Below are 21,061 nucleotides of genomic sequence, written 5' to 3'. Positions count from 1 at the left end.
GTTCGGGTGGCGGCTGCTGGACGAGCACCACTGGAGCAGGTTCGGGTGGCGGCCACTGGACGAGCGCCGGACGAGCGCCACGGGAGCAGGTTCGGGTGGTGGCTGCTGGACAAGCGCTGCCGGAGCCGGTTCAGGTAGCGGCCGCTGGACGAGCGCCGCCAGAGCAGGGTCGGTTGGCGGCCACACAACGTGTGCCGCTGGAGCCTGCAGCTGCCAATGAGCAGGAACGGGAGCCGGCTGCAGCTGCTGAGGAGCACGGATGGGAGCCGGTTCCAGCTGCCGGGGAGTGGGGACGGGAGCCGTCTGCAGCTGCCGGGGAATGGGAGCATGCTACAACTGCCGGGGAGCGGGAACGGGAGCTAGCTGCAGTTGCCGTGGAGCGGGAACAGGAGCCTACTGCAGCTGCCGGGGAGCGGGAACAGGGTCTGCAGTAGCTTCTTCAGCGTGCCACCTTAGAGGTTTGGGCGCACAGGATACAAGAGGGGCAGAGTACATAGGAACTAGGGAAGGTGAACTCGGAAACATGGGTGGTACTAGATTAGGTGACGAAAGAGACACGGAACGAGGTGACTTGGGGGCAGGTTTGGATGGATGTGAAAAATCGGGTGAAAAATTGTGACTTTGAAACAACAGCAGAAAAACGGGACGACGAAATTCGACGTTTACTTGGGCGCCTCCGATGGCCACCACGCGGAGTTCCTGGACAGATGGCCAAACGGGTGCCCAAGGTTGGGAGGAAAGGACTTGGGTGCGAACTCAGAGAGATCAGAAAAGGGAAAATGAAACAAAAGTTGACTGGGACGAGAAAAATGACGAGGGGAAGAACCGTAAAAATAAAAATCGGAGTCCGAATCTGTTAGGTTAACAAAATTGGGGCCATCTTCATAATCAAATAAATCTGAATCTAAAAAAATAAGTGAAGGGGAACTGTTAGGGCTTGGTAAATAACTAAGCTAAGTGGGGGGCACTGGTGAAAAAGACAGAGAGGACAGACTGATAGATCTTACTGAAGGAGGCTAGGTTTGGTCGGCAGGCTGAGGGCGCTGGGAGGCAGACCGGCGGCGTCCCGGGTGATGCCGTGTGCTTCCTTTATTGGTTACTCCATTCTGTCAGGTTCGGGTTTTCAGGGTGTTGGAGATGAGAAGGTAGAAGACCCAAGTTCAGGGAAGGAGGGAGTCCGGGCAGGAGTGTAGGGATTACAAAAACATATTTTAACTTAAAAAACAAAGAATGCAAAGGCACATGGAAAATCTTAACACTAACTTAACAAAGTCCCAAAAATAAAGTAACAAACAAACATTTGGAGTAAACTCAAAACACTAGAAAGCAAGACTTGATAAGAGAACAGCCAGACAATGAACCAACCAACCAACGACATTCGACAAATGACAATTGAACAATACTGACTAAAAGAAAGCAGGGAACTAAATAAACTACTAAAAAACTAAAACAAACAAATTGACGAGACAATGAGGAACACCTGGACAAGACACGAGTGGCTGGAGGGGCCTGATTGGTTGACACAAGGTAGAGGGTTGACGAGAACAGATGCACACATTAACCAAACGAGCAAACAAGACATAAACAACATGGGACACAGGAAAAGATGAAACACAATTATATATAATCTGAACTAAAACACAGACTATGACAATAACTTTCCTCGCAACTCTGGACGACAACAGTATATTAACAAAATGTTATTTTATCTATTCTTATATTACAAAACAAAATAAATTCCATGTCATGACAGTGTGCTAATAGAGTATTAACTAAAGCATTCTGATACAATTAATACTTTTCCTTGTAATCATTTTTTTTTTGCAATTATTTATTGTATTACAAAAGAACTACCAAGGAACCCATTCGTCCCATTTACGCAGTGTCCTTGAACACACCTCGCGCTCTCACGCAGCTGCAACGTGCCTGCAATGAATGGCGACCGTGGCCGCACTCAATTGGTTGACAATGAAATTAACTTTCGTTCGAAACCCGTTCTTTAACGCCAGAATGAGCGCGTTATAAATTACGTTCATCAGGCAGAAATGAACTAAGTTCAGTTCACGTTCACACAGAATATGTACCAGTTCATGAACTTTTGCTCACTGAACTCGTTCAGGTACAACACTGCCGGTACTGTATATTATTTGATGACCCCTTTTTCACCCGACCCTCAGTAAAGAAAATAAATGGAAGACTAGAGAGAGAGGGCAAAAAAGAGGGTGGGGGGAATAGGCTACGCATACAGCATTATCATGACAAAGATTACTGCAGACGGAATAGCTTTGATGAAGCACAGAAACAGTTAAGGATACTTTCTGAGGCACTGGATATCCTTAATACACATTATCCATCCCATTTATCACAGCAGAGCCAGTGAAATGACAAGATCCGGGACCCAAACCTTTCCCAGAAGAAGAGATGTATTGCAGAGAGTAGGAGGAGGTATTTCAAAGCGAGCATTAAAAAAAAAAAACGTTGCCTCACAGTGAAGCCTTGTAATAATGACAGCTTGTCAAAAGGCAAATGAAAACATACAGGAAGTGTTGTCTTGAATTCTGTATTTATCAATTGAGGGGCTTTTATTTTTTTTTCTTCTTCCATTGTGCGTGCGTGCCTGCTGCAATCACAGTGAACTTCATGGATGACAGTGTTACATTTGACTCCAGGCATGTGCACACATAGCCTCTATGTGGTGCTCAAGCACCTGCCCTTTTGCCCTGGATGAAAAAAATTGCACTTTTTGCTGCAGCCCATATTTTTTATATACTTATCAATTTTAGAAAAAAAACAAAACAAAACAAAATCCTCTGTCATTATTTTTACCTAAAGTGTTTTGAAATCTGACGGGATCTTGTTTTTTGTGTGTGTGTCCTTGGCAGAGTTGTACATATGCTCCCACCTTGCCCCCAACCCTCTCCTTCCTGTCATTTGAACAGGGGTGTGTTGACTTTTTATCGCCACTAGCCTCTCTGCACCTTTGTTAGTAGTTGTATTGACTGTGTTAATTGTTTTAAATAATAAAATAAATGAGTCATTTTCATATAATTTGATCAATAATGGCAACGACCCAGTGAATTTCCTTTTGAAAATCTATTAATTTTACTGATATGAGTATTTGAATTATTGCCAGTTGTTATCCATCATCGGGATAACAACTGGCCTGTCCCAAGTCCTATTTGTTCCTCAGAAAAAAAAATAATATTCGAAAGTAACACGGTGCCGTGAAAAAGTATTGGCCCCCTGCTTAAATTCTTATATTTTTGCATGGTTTCCCAACTTTAAGGTTTAAGATCATCAAACAAATGTACATATCGGACAAATGTAACGCAAGTAAACTTAAAATGCTGTTTTTAAATTGCAATTTCATGTATTAAGGACAAAAAAAACTATTAAAAGTTACGTGGCCGTGTGTGAAAAAGTAATTGCCCCCTTGTTAAATCATGAATTAATTTTGGCTAATCAAAAATGTTGGTTAATTTTCACTGATCACACCCAAGCCTGATTACCTCCAGACGTGTTCAATCAAAAAAATCACTTAAACAGAACCTGTCTGCAAAATCAAGTCGGACAAAAGATATAAAAAAGCTGCAATAAAATTACACGATCCAAACAAATTCAAGAACAGTCAAGAAATAAAGTAATTGACATCCATCAGTCTGGAAAGGGTTACAAAGCCATTTCTAAAGCTTTAGGATTCCAGTGAACCATAGGGAGAGCCATTAACCTCAAATGGAGAAATTATGGAACAGTGATGAACCTTCCCAGGAGTGGCCGGCCTTGAAAGATTACCCCAAGAGAACAGCATTGACTCATCCAGGAGGCCACAAAGGAACTCAGGACAATTTCTAAAGAACTGCAGGCCTCCCTTGCCTCAGTTAAGGTCAGCGTTCATGACACAACAATAAGAAAGAGACTGGCCAAATACGCCGTCCATGGCAGAGTTCCAAGGAGAAAACCACTCCTTGCCAAAAAGAACATAAAGGATCATCTTACTTTTGAAAAAAAAACATCACAATGATTCCAAAGACATTTGGGAGAATATTATATGGACTGACAAAATGAAAGTTGAACTTTTTTGAAGGTGTGTGTTTCGTAACATCTGGTGTAAATGTAACACAGCAGTTCAGCAAAAGAACATCCTACTAACAGTCAAACATGGTCGTGGTAGTGTGCTGGTCTTGGGCTGCTTAGCTCCTCCTGGACCACTTGCTGTGATTGATGGAACCATGAACTCTGCTCTTTAACTGAAAATCCAGGAGGAGAATGTTCAGGCATCAGTTTCTGACCTCAAGCTGAAGCGCACTTGGGCAGCAGGATAACGATCCAAAATGCATTAGCAAGTCAACTTCTGAATGGCTTAAAAAAACAAAATGAAGGTTTTGGAGTGGCCTAGTCAAAGTCCAAACTTGAATCCGATTGAAATGCAGTGGCATGACCTTAAAAAGGCCTTTTGTGCTCGAAAACCCTCCATTTTTGCTGAATTCAAACAATTCTGCAAGGAAGCGTGACCTAAAATATCTCCACAGAGATGTGAAAGACTCATTGCCAGTTCCAGAAAATGTTTGATTTCATTTGTTGCTGCTGAGGGGGGCCCAACCACTTATTAGGTTGAGGGGGCAATTACTTTTTTCACACAGGGCCAGGTAACTTTGAATAGGTTTTTTTTCCTTAATAAATGAAATCACCATTTAAAAAGATAATTTTAAGTTCAATGGGGTTATATTTGTCTGATATTTACATTTGTTTGATTATTTTGAACATTGAAGTGTGGAAACAATGCAAAAATATAAGAATTTGAGAAGGGGGCCAATTCTTTTTCATGGCACTGTATTTTTCAAACTTTTGCCAAATCAGAATCATCTTTATTTTGCCAAGTATTTCAAAAACACACAAGGAATTTGTCTCCGGTAGTTGGAGCCTCTCTAGTACAACAACAGACATTCAATTGACAGACAATATTTTTGAGACATAAAGACATTGAGAAAAACAGTCACTGAGGAAGTAAAGGTTGCTAGTATTCTGGTAATGCTGGTACAATTTTAAATTTTTTTGGACAATTGTGCAAAAAGATGCAGAGTTCTCTAGCAATGAGAGCAGTTTGAATGAGTAATAGAGCAATAGTCCGGTGCAATGACCATTGTGCAAAGGGCGCTGAGACAGTATGTAGAATGTATGCAGTTACTGCGATAATCTGGGGCAATGTCGATTGTGCAAATGTTGCAGATACTACTCAGTCGATTGTGTAAATGGTGCAGATGTTACTCAGGCACATGAGTGGCCAGTATTTGTCAACAACAGATATGCAAATAGTGCAGCGTGGCGAGACTACGACAGTGAGTGCACGAGTAATGTATAATTGGCCCGCCAGAAATGTGACAACAAACTCAAGACAACAAAATTGCCAGCATGTTGCAATGGAATTCTAAGTTAGCTGTTTAAGAAGTTGATGGCAAGAGGGAAGAAGCTGTTGGAATGTCTGCTTGTTTTAGTTTGCATTGTTCGGTAGCGCCGACCTCAGGGAAGGAGCTGGAAGAGCTGGTGACCAGGATGTGGGGGGTCCAAGAGGATTTTGCATTCAAGTCCTCAAGGGTTGGTAGGGGGGTACCAACAATCTTTTCAGCAGTTTTGTCCGTTGCAGTCGTAGTTTGTCCTTTTTTGTAGCAGCACCAAACCAGACTGTGATGGAAGAACACAGGACTGATTCGATGACCGCTGTGTAGAACTGCCTCAACGGCTCCTGTGGCAGGCCGTGCTTCCTCAGAAGCTGCACGAAGTACATCCTCTGCTGGGCCTTTTTGATGATGGAGTTGATGTTGAACTCCCACTTCAGGTCCTGAGAGACTGTAATTCCCAGGAACTTGAAGGTCTTGACGGTTGATACAAGGCAGTTGGACAGCGTGAGGGGCAGCTGTGGCGAAGGATGCCTCCTGAAGTCCACAATAATCTCTACGGTCTTGAGCGTCTTCAGCTCCAGGTTGTGTCGGCCGCACCACAGCTCCAGCCGCTCCACTTCCTGTCGATACGCAGACTTGTCACCGTCTTTGATGAGACCGATGACTGTGGTGTCATCTGCAAACTTCAGGGGTTTTACAGCCGGGTGCGTTGAGGGTCAGTCGTTCGTGTAGAGAAAGAAGAGCAGCGGAGAGAGGACACAACCTTGGGGCATCCCAGTGCTGGTGGTGCGTGTAGATGTGGTGATGTCCCCCAGCCTCAAGTGCTGTGTCCTGCCTGTCAGGAAGCTGTAAATCCACTGGCAGATGGCAGGCGAAACGCTGAGCTGGTGAAGCTTGGAGGAGTTCGGGGATGATGGTGTTGAACGCAGAGCTGAAGTCCACAAACAGGATGTTCTAGGATGAAGTGCAGTCCCATGTTGACTGCATCATCCGCGGACCTGTTTGCTCAGTAGGCAAACTGCAGGGGACCTGTGATGCTCTTGAGGTGGTCCAGCATGAGGCGTTCAAAGGACTTCACAGATGTCAAGGTGACAGGCCTGTAGTCATTCAGACATGAGATTGCAGGTTTCTTGGGGACTGGGATGATGGTTGAACGTTTGCAATAGGATGGTACTTCGCACTGTGAGCGCTAAACTGTTTTTCTTTACTTTACTTTACTGCATAGTTTCTCTTTGCGATGTTAATTTCTTTAGTCATCTGGTTTCTAGTGAGATTATACAGGGCCCTGTCCCCACTTCGATATGCGTCCTTTTCAGCCTGGTGAAGTTGCTTAAGTTTGGCAGTGAACCACGGTTTGTTGTTATTGAATGTGCAAAATGATTTTGTTGGTACTCACACCTCTTCACAGAAACTGATATAGGATTTGACAGTGTCCGTATATTCATCCAGGCTGCCAGCTGAATTTTCCAAGACACTCCAGCCTGTGCAGTCTAAACAGCTTTGAAGTTCTATCTTTGCTTCATTGGTCCACTTTTTCACTGTTTTCACTGTCGGCTTCAGACATTTAAGTTCTTTCCTGTATGTTGGTATTAAGTGAATTAAGCAGTGATCAGACGAGCCCAGGGCTGCACGTGGTATGCCACGGTATGCTTTATTTAGCATAGTATAGCAGTTGTCTAAAATGTTATTTTCCCTGGTAGGACAGTCGATGTGCTGCTTGTATTTCGGGAGTTCGTGGTTGAGTTTAGCTTTGTTAAAGTCCCCGAGAATAATGAGGGGTGAGTCTGGTTGTTTTTTTTCAATTTTCTTTATTTGTTCAGCGAGCGTTAGCAGTGCGGTGTTTGTGTTAGCTTGAGGCGGAATGTAGACAATGGCGAGAATGAAAGATGCAAACTCATGCGGCGAGTAGAATGGCTTACAGTTCAAAAACAGCGACTCTAAATGCGGGCTGCAGTGTTTGCTGAGCTCCACGATGTCCGTACACCATTTCTCATTGATATAGAAGCATATACCGCCGTCTTTTGTTTTCCCTGATAACTCCATGATGTAGTCTGCCCGGTGAAGATGGAAGCATAACGGCGGCGTCGGGGACAGCCTCACAAGTCAAGTCTCCGTAAAGCACAGGGCGGCGGAACGTCCGTATAAATAGTGTTATTTCTGAGGTATGAAGGAATATGTATGAAGACAAGAGTATAATGGGCTTCATGAGTCGTTAGGATCATTGATGCACTTGTATCTGCAGAGTCTGAAGGACAACATGTACATTGTGCAACTCACACAATTTTTATGAAGCTGTTTATCTTTACCGTTATTCACTTTTTTCTTGACCATTATAAAAAGAAGTGTATTTCAATGGGCCACCACCCTTTGCTCTGTCTGTAAGGAGTCCCTTTACCATAAATGCCAAACATTTTAAATCATCAACAACGTTTGGAAAATAAGCCTTTAAACATGACTGTTTCAGCATGGGAGACATTTACCCAAGGTGGGATTAAACAATTGCTAAATTTTCTTTTTTTTCTTTTACAAATGTCCGTCCATCCATTCTCAACACTGCTTATCCTGGTTAGGGTTGCGGGGCGCTGGAGCCTAGCCTAGCTGACTTTGGGCGAAAGGCGGAATACACCCTGAACTAGTTGCCAGTCAGTCGCATGGCACATATAGATACAGACAACCATTTGCACTCACATTCACACCGTCACTGAGTGGGAACTGAACCCACGCTGCCTGCACCAAAGTCAGGCGAGTGTACCACTACCCCCTTTTACAAATATCTTTATCGTTATTGATCAAATTATATGAAAATGACTCATACATAAGTTAAATACTTACTACTGTCTTAATTGTATGAATAATTTTAATGATGGGTGTCCTTTTTTGGGCTTCAGCACCTGCCCCCAAAAATGTCTGTGCACGTGCCTGACTGACTCCTTTGGGCTTCAGAATAAATTGCTGTCTTGTGGTTTGTCAGTTGGACCTTGTGAGGGCGAGTAAGTTGTTCTCCACACTGTCTGAGTTAGCAAAAAAAAAAAAAAACAGTGGTGAAAAGTGTAATCACAACAAGGGACTCACATCTATGTGTGCTGCTTGCTGTGACACGCTTACACAGACACATCTGTATCATTTTGAAACTGAGGTTACAGACGATAATATAATAATCCCATCAAAGTGCTGCTTTATCCAATGATGCTGCAGGCTATTGCTCTCGTGTCAGTGGTTTGTATGTTTCAAAATACAACACTACTGTGGTTAACACCCATTACTATAACGGGTATGTCATCATCCAAAAAAGGTATACAGAAACAGTTCTGTTATTGATGTTTGTTGCTATGGCTAGGTTTTGGCAGAAAAGTCACAAATATGTTGTCAAATACTTCCTTTTTTAAAAAAAGTTATTATTTAACATTGTGTGACTACTGCTGCCATGGTTATAATAATAACAAACAATAATGTTTGAAACATAGACCTCGAACAAGTAAAGGAATATTTTTTTCACATTGCAAACATCATAAGAAATTAGCGTCACAGTGAATATGACACTTGTGGTTGCAACTGGGTCTTGAAAAACATGGTAGTTCTTTACTTTGACAGCTTCCCGCCTTCACCTACATTAATACACACTGTTCATTACATCTCATTCTGACTTTGGCAAAACACTGATGAAAAAAAAATGCAATAAATTGTTGATGCCACATTTATCCGGGACTCAGGGCAGTCTTTAATTTTGACCAGGCAGTTGATGGTTCAAATCCCCTTGCAGACAGAAAGAAAAGTGATAATTGCAATTAGTTGTTGCAACGTTTATAGTCTTTTTCCTATTTGCTGCGCCCAGGTACGGCATGACTTCGGTGGTAGAGTTGTTATCTCCTAACCTGAAGGCTGTGGGTTTCAGCCCCAGCCCCTGTGATCATGTTAAAGTTTCCTTGAGCAAAATACTGAAAACCCATAATGATGCTGCATCATCAATAGGTGAGAAACGCTTTGAGTATCTTGAATGTAGAAAAGCGCAATACAAGTAAAAGCCCATGTTACATTTGCCCTTAAGCAACGCACTGAGCCACCCCAAATTCAGGACCTCTTGTGTGGTTTGGTTTTTTTGTGTGGTGTGAATGTATTTAGTATAAAAACATACAGCAGTGACGTGCGGTGAGGTTCATGATTTGTGAGGCACTGACTACGTCACATGACTGACAGCTCTATGAAGCTCAAATTCAACACTGCCACATGATGGTTGTGGCACCGTACATACCAGACTCCACTGTACACTTGTAGTGGCTTTTCTTGTTGAAAGACTAAATCTCACACACTTTCATTAAATATATTGGACAGTCTGTTAAATGTCAGTAAGTGCAGTACATGTGTGATAAAACGTATATTATTGGCGATGTAATGAGGAAACACCAATGTCTCTTGTGTGAAGCCACGGACCAATCACAGCCTGCCTGAATGGATGTGTGCGTGGTCTCTTGAGCATCATGGGAGCGATGACTCAACGTGACTCGTAGCTGCGCTTCCTATGCATTTGAACAGGAAATATGAAAATTCAACTGTTTTAATGATGAAATCATTGAAATTATTGGATTGAAAAAGAAAATCAATGTAAAGCACGGACCATAGAACTAAAATGGAACAATTTAATGTTATCATAAGGTTTTTTTTTTACTATTCACATGCAGTGGAAAGGAAAGACCACCAGGGGGAAGTGAGGCACTTGCCTACCCTGACTGCACTTCACTGACATACGGGTATAGGCCCACACGCCGATTAAGGACAAACGGTATAAAAATAGATGGATGGATGGATGGATTACGTTTTACTCTTCTGTGTATTGCGAAGAAAAAATAGGCACTCAACGGTGACCAGTATTATTTAAATGAGAAACGTTTAAAAAAAGAATACTAGTTTTTAGAAACCAAAATGTCATCAATAAAAGGCAAAATTACATACAGTAACAGTTTTAAACAGGCCGACCACAACTAGTGTTGTAGGCTTTTATAAGCCTTTTATAAACTATAAATATATTTTACACCCTCCTCTAAAAAGTGTTACTCACATTACCCCTTTGTCAAATTGCTGCTTTTGAAGAAGGATCAAAGTGACCAATTTTTCTTTTCTTTTCAAGATGTTGACTTTCTGCCACTGAAACTCAAACATGAAATAAGTGAAAATTGTGTGCTGCTTGCTCATCTACGTTTTGCTGTCGCTTCCCATTATGACAGCCAGTGACTCAACCGGGAATAAGTCTTCCCAAAGGTGACACAGAAAAGGGATTTCGCAAACAGGGTTACCAAGGTTCGCACATCAAGGAGCGCGGGTGTGTGTCATGCTCTTCAGAAACCATATATCACAAATGACAGATGCTGTAAAGGGCTTTCAGATGTGGGGCAGTCCTCAGCCAGTGCGGGAATTCTGGAGCTTTTTGTTTGTCCCCACTTTGCTGTGTCCACTTCTCTCTTTCATACCAAGTGGCATGGTGTACAACAAACACAGCTTGAGAACTCTGTTTCTGGTTTAAGAAAACTGAACAAATAATTACTCACAAATAACTTCTCTTTTTGTGGATGTTATCCCCCTGAATGGTCAGGACATTTGGGCTGAAATCATGTACAGTAAACACTTGATGTCAGAAGGCTTGAAATTAAACAAGGCAGCTGGCACCCATGTAAATTTGACTTAGCAGAACCACTTTCTAGGGTTTCAAGAGAAGTACTCTTGATTATTTTTGTTTTAATGAATACACATAGGTGGTCATGGGAGTTGATACTATTTTTTTACTTCAAATAAACATATTTCGAGGTTTTAGAAGATGTGGTTAGTGGTTGCTAAGGGAAGAGAATTGAAAAGAAAGTGTAAAATAGGTAAAAGAAAAACAATATAATGGAAAAAAGCAAAGTGACACCTGCTTTGTCTGACCTGTAACAACAGATGTTAACATACAGTATAGGAAAATACATAATTAATTTTTTTCTCACCGTCTGATATGAAAATCAAGCCAAACCTTTCCTGTTTTAGGTAAATTAGGATTACCAAAATTATTTCTATTTGCTAAATGCCACAATAATGAGAGGATTTTATTTTTCACGATTTTCTTCAAAGTCAGAAATGTATGTACATTTCATTAGTACTTGGTCCTATTGCCATTAAACTTTATGACTTAGGTCAAATGTTTTGGCTATCCTTCCACTAGCTTCTCATAATAGTTGGCAGGAATTTTGGCCCATTCCTCCTTACAGAACTTATGCAACTGAGTCAAGTGTGTCGGCCAACTTGCTCGCACATGACTTTTCAGGTCTTTCAGTCTCTCTTCCAGTCTTCCTCCAGCAATTATTCTCGGCAAGAGACAAAACGTATTTCAGTAAAGAATATGACAATAACATTTTAACCCTAACCCAAGAAAGAAAGAGAGCAACACGAAGAGACAAGACAAAGATCCATTTACTTGTAAACAATGAAATACACCAAAACAAAAAATAGGCTACCTTCTGTGTCTTTGTGTTTCCTCTTCATACACTGTGTTTGAAGGTTGAAGAAAGACTGCATATTTGTCCAGATTTGTTTAAGTTGTATTCGGACAAGGCAAACGCAAGATAGCTTGCATGTAGGTCGCCATCCTGTTTTCCGATATGGTAAATGGAATACTGGAATGCGGGAGTGACGTCATTCTGAGGTCTGACTTCACACTTCCGAGGTAAATGGAATGCAGCATGAGTCGCCCGCGAGCCTGTTCTAAAAATGGTTCACCAGTGCGATGCTTCTTACTTTTTTTGTGTTGCTATTAAAAAAAAAAAAAAAAAAAGTGCCACTTAACTGTGCTGCATCTTGCATTTTTTGTTGCTATTCTTTTAAATTGGTGTACATTTGGAAATGACAATACCAAAACAACAACAACAAAAACAGTAGTGTTCAAAGCTCGTATTGTTGCATGTGACCAAACCGTAGCATTTATGGTATAGAGTAGCGAGCAGGCACAACAACGTTGCGATGCTTTAACCCTCCAAAAATATGGCAGACAAAAGAACGAAAACATATAACTTTCACAGTGAATGGGAGGACAAGTTATTTTTACCATTGTGAAAAAATCCTGCGTGTCTCATTTGGGGAGCAACTGTGGCCACCCACATTTCAGAACATGCCAAACAAGCTTCTATGCTAACTACCCACTGGGCAGCACACGACAAGCTACAAAAGCCCGTGAGTTGAAGGCAGCTTTGTTCAAACAGCAGTTTTTTGGGTTTTTTTCACGAGACCGGTGAAAAACGCCCAAAAAGTAACGGAAGCCTCATTTAGAGGCCCACACTTGTTGATGAAGAAAAAGTAGGCATTTTCAGATTGGAAGGTTTTCAAAGAAGCAATTAGGATAATTGCAAAAGCAGTACCTAAAGACGAGAAATATGGAACTGATGTAATCACCACTCTTTCCAATGTCGATTTGGAGGCAACAACAATGGTTAGAAAAGTGTGGGCTGTGTCTGGGAACTTGGCCAATTAGCTGGACTGGATCTGGCAAAGTGCAGGCGGCTTAGTATCCAATGTGACGAGCAACAGTACAGCGCTGCTCAGGGTCTTTATAATATGAATGGTGTTTGATGATTTCGCTACAAAAAAAGGTATTTTGATACTACTGCCCTTAAAGACAGCTACAAGGGGAGTTGACATCTATAATGCAGTGAAGGAATGTTTCACAGAGAAAAAGGTACCCTTGGAAAAACTGGTATCAGTGACTGCAGACGGGGCTCCTGGTATGATCGGTCAACATACTGGATTCATTGCTCGCTGTAAAGGTGACACACTGTTCCCACAGTTTCTGCATTACCACTGCATCATTCACCAGCGGGCGTTTTGTGCAAAAGTGATTGGCTTTGAGCATGTGATGATTCCCATCGTTAAGATCAGAAACAGCAATATATAGAATTATTTGAGCCTCTTTTGTTGTGACCAACTACAGTGGGAAACCCACCCATTAAATAAAGACAATTATTGATTGCCATTACCAACAGTGAGAGGCAAGTGGAGGAATGCTAAGGTTTCCTTCATGGAAAGCTCATTTTATGTTTATTTATTATTGTTTATGTCTGCATTGTCGCTGACCACTGTTGACAATTATAGTTGTTTACATGCATTTTGGGTGGGGTGTTTCATGTGTTCAGTGGATAAAAAGAGTGATATCAGATATACACTGGGTATGGAAAAGACCCACTGAAATTTTTCACTCTTTGTTATATTGCAACCATTTGCTAAAATCATTTAAGTAAATTTTTTTCCTCATTAATGTACACACAGCACCCCATATTGACAGAAAAAAAACGGAATTGTTGAAACTTGTGCAGATTTATTAAAAAAGAAAAAGTGAAATAGAACACAGCCATAAGTATTCAGACCCTTTGCTTTGACACTCATATATTTAACTCGGGTGCTGTCCATTTCTTCTGATTATCCTTGAGATGGTTCTACACCTTCATTGGAGTCCAGCTGTGTTTGATTATACTGATTGGACTTGATTAGGAATATATATATATATATATATATATATATATATATATATATATATATATATACACACCAGGGTTCAATCCCCGGCCCCGCCTGTGTGGAGTTTGCATGTTTTCCCCGTGCCTGCGTGGGTTTTCTCCGGGCAGTCCGGTTTCCTCCCACATACCAAAAACATGCATGGTAGGTTAATTGAAGACTCTAAATTGCCCGTAGGTGTGAATGTGAGTGTGAATGGTTGTTTGTTCATATGTGCCCTGCGATTGGCTGGCAACCAGTTCAGTTCCTGAACTGTATGTGTGTGTGTGTGTGTGTGTGTGTGTGTATATATATATATATATATATATATATATATATATATATATATATATACATATATATATATATATATATATATATATATATATATACATATATATATATATATATATATATATATATAAGTAAGTAAGTAGAAACATAACAAATACAAGTAAGTAATGTTTGCACTGGCAATGGCAACTAGCAAAGAACATTGACTCGGCAACTTCCTCTGGCACCCCTCTAAATACCTCACTAATGATAAAGGGTGGCAGGTGCGATGCAGGGTAATCCGCCCACCAATCACCTCCAAGAAACTGCAACAAATAAAAAACAACCAGCAGGGGGAAAAACAAAACAGGATATGACAGTACCCCCCAATGGACGCCCCCCGGCGGCCTACCTGGCTTGGCATGATCGGCTCTTAGCTCACCCTTCTCCACAATGAACCCCAGAAACTGAACGGAACAAAGGTGAGATTCAAATGTTTTAGCTTTGGCATGCAACCGGTTTTCCAGGAGCCTCTGCAGCACCTCGCGAAAATGCTTGTGTTCCTCAAGGTCTCTGGAAAAGATTTGAATATCATCCAGGTAAACAAAACCGAACTGGCCAATCATGTCCCGTTGGACGTTCTTAACTAAATTTGGACCAAAATGCATAAACAGGTATTCGAAATGACCCATGGGTTTGTTGAAAGCCGTTTTCCACTCGTCGCCTTCTCTGATCCTCACCTAGTGGTATGCATTACACAAGTCTTATTTGGTGAAGACTGTAGCAGAATTTAACTGAGCAAAAGCAGAGTCCATTAGCAGCAGGTGGTACTTGTTCTTAACTCATTCACTGCCAGCCATCCCAGTTATCACTTCTGAAGCCGTCAATGGCAGTGAACGTGTTAATTGGGATATTGTTAAGGCCCCTGAAGTCTATACAAGAACGGAGTGTTTTATCCTTCTTATCGGTAAAGAAAAAACCTGCCCCTACCGGTGTTTTGGCCGGACAAATTAGCCCAGCAACTAATGATGAGGAAATATATTCCTTTAAGGCTTCTTCCTTGGGTTTCCACACCTGATACAGTTTTAGCACTAGGCAAAGGAGGATTAGGAGTTAAATCCATCCATCAATCCATTTTCCATACTGCTTGTCCTCACCAGGGTTGCAGGCGTGCTGGAGCTTATCGCAGTCAACTCCGGGCCAATCGCAGGGCACAAACCATTCACACTCACATTCACACCTACGGGCAATTTAGGGTCTTCAATTAACCTACCATGCATGTCTTTCGGATGTGGGAGGAAGCCAGAGTGATATCCAGTGATACCATCGTTGGAAACTAGGACAGCCGATTGTCAGCAGTGTAAATGAAAATACACACTCTTGTTACCAATTTTGGGAATGTCCCAGTCAATGTCCAGATTATGGTCCTTAAGCCATTGTGTTGGCAGGACAACAAATTTTAATCATGATGGTTACCAGACAAAACCAACGAAAAGTCCCTCGGCCTCATGGGAAATGGTAGCTATAAAGTCTCCATTAAGGTCGCGTACCTCCTTGGGCTCTATCTAATTATGGAACATTTAAGAGTTTCCACCACAAAACAGTCATCAGCACCTGACTCAAACAACGCAATAACTTTTAAACTGTTACCATTATCAGAAATAATACCAGGGAGTGGCAGTCTTTTCCTTGAAGCCGGCCTAACAGTTTTAGATGACCCAGAACTCATCTCTGGATACTCAGTTATTTTGCTGATGTTGGATGCTCACAGTGTGTAAGTGCGCTGGTGCCGTCGAACCTCGTCGACTCGAACACTGTATGGAGATGGCGCTGATAGGATGAGGGTTACTTGGACAACCAGATATCTGATGTCCAGGTTGCCCGCAGTACAGGCACACCCGGTCCCCTATGCGTCGGTTGCTTTCCTTAACGCTGAGTCGTCTGCCCCCAAGTTGCAATGCCTTGCCCGTGGAAGTAGTTTGCCTGGCTAGTGTCGTCGAGGAAAGAGCGACTGGTCTGAATTCCGGGTCGATTATCGCTGCTGGTGCCGACCTCCCCTCAGTCGCTCACGCTGGCTTTTCCCGGGACTCCAACTCAAGTTCCCGTTCTCGTTCACGGAGCCGATTGTCAAGCCGAATGGCCAAACCGATTAAGTCCTCTAAAATTGTAGTGTCATCTCACGTGGCCAGTTAATTTTTAACTGTGGAATTTAATCCCCGCCGGAAAATGCCACACAGGGCTGTGTCATGAAATCCGCTTTCCGGAGCCAAAATGTGGAATGTGATAGGGTAATCATCCACCGAATTAGACTCTTGACAAAAATTGATTAACTGACTGCTGGCCTCCTTGCCCTGAATAGTATGGTTAAAAACCCTCATCATTTCATTTTCAAAAATATCAAATGAGGAACGTACTTCAGGATGCCGAGTCCAAAAAAAGGCTCATGACAAAAGTGACTCGCAAATGGTCGGAAAAGAGTACGTGGGGGGCTGTTGGTTAAAAACGAATCATCATTGGTGGAGAAAATGCACACACGAGCCAGGTTTGCCTGAATATGGTGGATGGGGAATAGCTTGCTCACGAGGATTGACAGGACTAGATGAAGGAGACAGTGTGGGATAGTATTACCCAAATCTGTGACTAAGGGTGATTTTGATGTGACTCGAGAGCCCTAAGGCTGGACGAGAGCACATTAATAGATCATTTTTATCGACAAGCTGTCTTTGGTTTGATAAAGCCTTTACAAACTGCTCTGGGGTTGCAGGATTCTTACTGGCCAAGTTATTCTGTCACGACCATGTGAAAACACAGTGGGTTGAACCCTCATAGCAAACGCCACCAGCAGAGCAGATTACACAGTAATTATTAAACAAAGATGCACGTAAGAGTGAAAATGCAAACAACAAAGTGTAGCGTGACGAAAGGTTGACATGGGTAACAAAAACAAGAGTATGAGAAGAACAAACTCAAAGAGGTGGACAAACTGCCACAGGAGGAAGTTGCTATAATAGAAGGAAAAACAAAAACTCACCTACACAAGGTGGAGAAGCTAACTCGAACAGAAAACAATTTAGTACTTACTAAAAAAAAAGGAAATGGGTAGAACTACTGGCAGAATAACAAAAGCACACGGAAATACAAGTACCGTAGTTTCACGGCCATAGGGCGCACCGTATTAAAAGGCGCAGTCTCAGTTTCTGTTTTCAACACATACATAAGGCGCACCGTATAATTGGGCGCAGGCATGGTAAAACATACGCTATCTTAAAACATACGGTGCATGCATGCACGCTAAAACAATGTTTTTAAAAAGGCAGCGGAAGCAAAACTGAGTTTGGTTGTACTTTATTGAAGTATTTAATGTACTCACGTTATTTTTTTATCAATCCTCATCCACAAATCCATCAAAGTCCTCATCTTCTGTAGCCAAAATGAACAGCTGGGCAAGTTCTCCATCAAACATGAAATGCTCGATTCCCATGTTCCTCCGTGTAACTGACAGCTTGCTGTTTAAACTGTGCTTCGTAAGCGTGTCTCTTCGTAGGTGCCATTTTCGGGGGTCCTTAGCCAAACCGATGTTTTGCACAATGCACATACTGGCGCTATATACCTACTGGGGGCGTGCCTGTAGCATCCTCTGTCATGCGCACCCTTCCCCCTTTACGTCTACATGCTGTACTCAGTCACGTCCGCCTTTCCTCTATATAAGCAGCGTGTCGGCAGGAAATGCTCCCAGTCAGTCAAGCGGAGCGCTCATTAAAGTCACACAACATTTACAGATTTTGGAACTCGGTGCACACATAAGGCGCGCCGCATTATAAGGCGCCCGTCCATTTTGGAGAAAATTTTATTTAAGTGCGCCTTATGGTAATAGACCGTAATAGTAACAAAGTTGGCACTTGCAATGGCGACTCGCAAAGAACAATACCTCCGCAACTCCCTTCTGTCTCCCCCGTGTCTAAATACCAAACTAATGATGATGGCTGGCCCAATGCAGGGGACTCCACCCACCGATCACCTCCAAGAAACTGCAACAAGGAAAAAAACAACCAGCAGGCGGCAAAACAATAGACGAAATGACAGTAACATTAACAGGCCAATAATGTAATTAAAGTCTCGAATCTATAATGTAATAACTTTTGGCCAATAATTGAACAACTTATTACGTTATTGGCTAATTATTACGTTATTTGCCATCCATCCATTTTCTTCTGTTTATCCGAGAAGCCCAGACTTCACCCTATTTTATTTATTTATTTTAATACGGTATTGACATGGTTTAAAAAAAAAATAAAAAATTAAAAAAAAATTAAAAAAAGTAAAAATAATAATAAAAAAAATTATATATATATATATATATATATATATATATATATATATATATATATATATATATATATATATATATATATATTTGCCAATGTAATAGGTGGGCCCATAACGTAATATCTCGTTATGGGCCTATTACAGTTGAAGAAGGACAACTATATTACCATATGGGCCGTTATTACATTACGGGCCATTATTACGCTATGGACTTCGACAGGAAAAACCCATAATGTAATAAATTTGCCCTTTTTAATATGTAATAGATCCATAACGTCACTGATGGTGTAGTGGTACACTCGCCTGACTTTGATGCAGGCAGCGTGGGTTCAGTTCCCACTCAGTGACGGTGTGAGTGCGAATGGTTGTCCGTGTCTATATGTGCCCTGCGACTGACTGGCGACCAGTTCAGGGTGTAGTCCGCCTTTCGCCCGAAGTCAGCTGGGATAGGCTCCAGCATCCCGTGACCAGAATGCCAGAATGAAATAATTTTTTTTTACACAATTGTTCATCACTTTCTTGAAAGTCAGAAGTTTAAATACAACAACATTACTATGCCTTTAAACAGCCATCAATCTTCTGTATTGCAATTTGGGAAAACCCAGATGATAGGTTCTGATAATTAATTATTTAGAGACACGCCTGTGGATGTATTTGAAGCCATACCTGAACACACTGCTTTGTATAAAATCATGGAAATAATTACGTCTTTTGCCAGGCTGGGCCACCAGAAGTGTTGTTGCAAGAATTGGATTGTGCGGGTGTTACCGGAGTGACAGGTGAGTTTAGTATTATGGGCCCACTGAAGGACCTCAGATCGTGCTGCGTCGGGTCCAGTCTTGGTATCCGGTTGGGTATCTTGGGCATTCTTCACGATCTGGTCGATTTGCCATGTAACAGCCCCGACAAAGCAGGAGGAGGGGAGGATGGTTGCATGTTCAGCAGGGCTGAAGGGAGGTGAGTATATGCTGCAAAGGGCGTCAGGCTTGCTGTTGCGGGAACCAGGATGGAAGGAGAGGGTGAAATTGAACAGACTCAAGAAGAATGCCCAGGGAGCTTGTTGGGGATTGAAATGTTTGGCAGAACGGAGGTAAGCAAGGTTTTTGTGATCGGTCCGAATGATGAATGGGGACTCAGCCCGCTCCAGCCAATGCCTCCACTCCTCCAAAGCCCAGATGATCGCCAGCAGCTCTCAGTTGCCAACATCATTTCTTTCCATTTTTTTTGCCCACATTCTTTCTGCCAGTCAATGTCTCGAACCGGGGTCCCCACAGTGGCAGACAATCTTAACCACTGGGCCACAGCTGCCCCCAGTAACTCAGCTACCAAAGTAAAATGTCCTGTTTCATTTGAGCTGTGTAAGAGCTTCCTTTAATTTTGTCAATGTTTAATGATTATTTTTTGTGACGATTTTATCATGGTTAGGGTTTTTGAAGGTGAGGAAGGCAAAGCAAAATTGTGGAGGACCCAAGTGCAGGGAAGCAAGGAGGCAAGGCATGAGTGCAGGAGTCTAAAAAAAAATTTGATACATTTTTTTTTTTAAAAAGGGGCAAACAAGGAACATGGATAAAGCAAACTACCACAAAGTCCCACAAAAGATAACCAAAGGAACACTTGAATAAACCTAAAACAGGAAACAAAACATGACTGGTAACTAAGACGTGGCACAGACAGAGACAATGACAATGAACCGACAAGAACTGAAAGAAACCAGGGAACTAAATACAAACAGATTGACGAGGCAATGAGGAACACCTGGACAAGACACGAGTGGGTGGAGGGGGCCAATTGGTTGACACAAGGTAGAAGGTTGATGAGAACAGATGGACACAATAACTAAATGAGCACACAAGACATTACTGGTAACTTAGACGTGGCACAGACAGACAATGACAATGACCCAACAAGAACTTAAAGAAACCAGGGAACTCAATATGAACAGATTGACGAGCCAATGAGGAAAACCTGGACAAGACATGAGTGGCTGGTGGGAGCCGATTGGTTGACACAAGGTAGAAGGTTGACGAGACAGGTGGACACAATAACTAAATGAGCACACAAGACATGAAAAACATGGAACACTGGATAAATGGCCAAATGGTTGCCCAAGTAAAGGTCAGAGGGAAAGGACTCGGGCTTGGACTCACAGGGGTTGGAAAAGGGAAAATGTGATAAAAAACTGAATAGGACGGGAAAAACTAGGGAAGGAACCAGAAAAATCTAAATCCATGTCAGAGTCACAATCAGACATGTTAACTAAATCGGGGCCATCTTCACAATCTGAAAAATCAGAATCTAAAAAAACATATGAAGGTAAAATGGTAGGGCATGGTGAATAACTAGGAAAAGTGGGGGACACAGGTGAAAAGGGCTGTAATGTAATGAGGAGGGTAGATTGGCAGGCTGAAGGCGCTGGGAGGCAGACTGGTGGCATACAGGGTGACACCATGTTCTTCCCGCTGGGTCCTGTTCTGGTCGGTTCATTCTGTCACGATTAGGGTTTTTGAAGGCGAGGAAGGCAAGGCAAAAACGTGGAGGAACCAAGTGCAGGGAGCAGGGAG

The 21,061-nt window shown here is 42.2% G+C and overlaps 1 long non-coding RNA gene across 1 annotated transcript; it reads right to left on the bottom strand.

Annotated features, from left to right (window-relative positions):
* Positions 1-14,379: 14,379 nt before the first annotated feature.
* LOC133487457 (uncharacterized) lies at positions 14,380-17,825 on the bottom strand. The gene is made up of 3 exons (XR_009791337.1): positions 17,545-17,825; positions 14,587-14,641; positions 14,380-14,500 (listed from the first exon to the last, which is right to left on the bottom strand). It is a non-coding gene; the product is annotated as an uncharacterized LOC133487457 (long non-coding RNA).
* Between the last annotated feature and the right edge of the window lie 3,236 nt (positions 17,826-21,061).

This window comes from Phyllopteryx taeniolatus, chromosome 13 (assembly GCF_024500385.1).
Source record: "Phyllopteryx taeniolatus isolate TA_2022b chromosome 13, UOR_Ptae_1.2, whole genome shotgun sequence".
Taxonomy (NCBI): domain Eukaryota; kingdom Metazoa; phylum Chordata; class Actinopteri; order Syngnathiformes; family Syngnathidae; genus Phyllopteryx; species Phyllopteryx taeniolatus.
The sequence above is the reverse complement of the archived record's forward strand: the minus strand, read 5'-3'. Positions and strand labels throughout refer to the sequence as shown.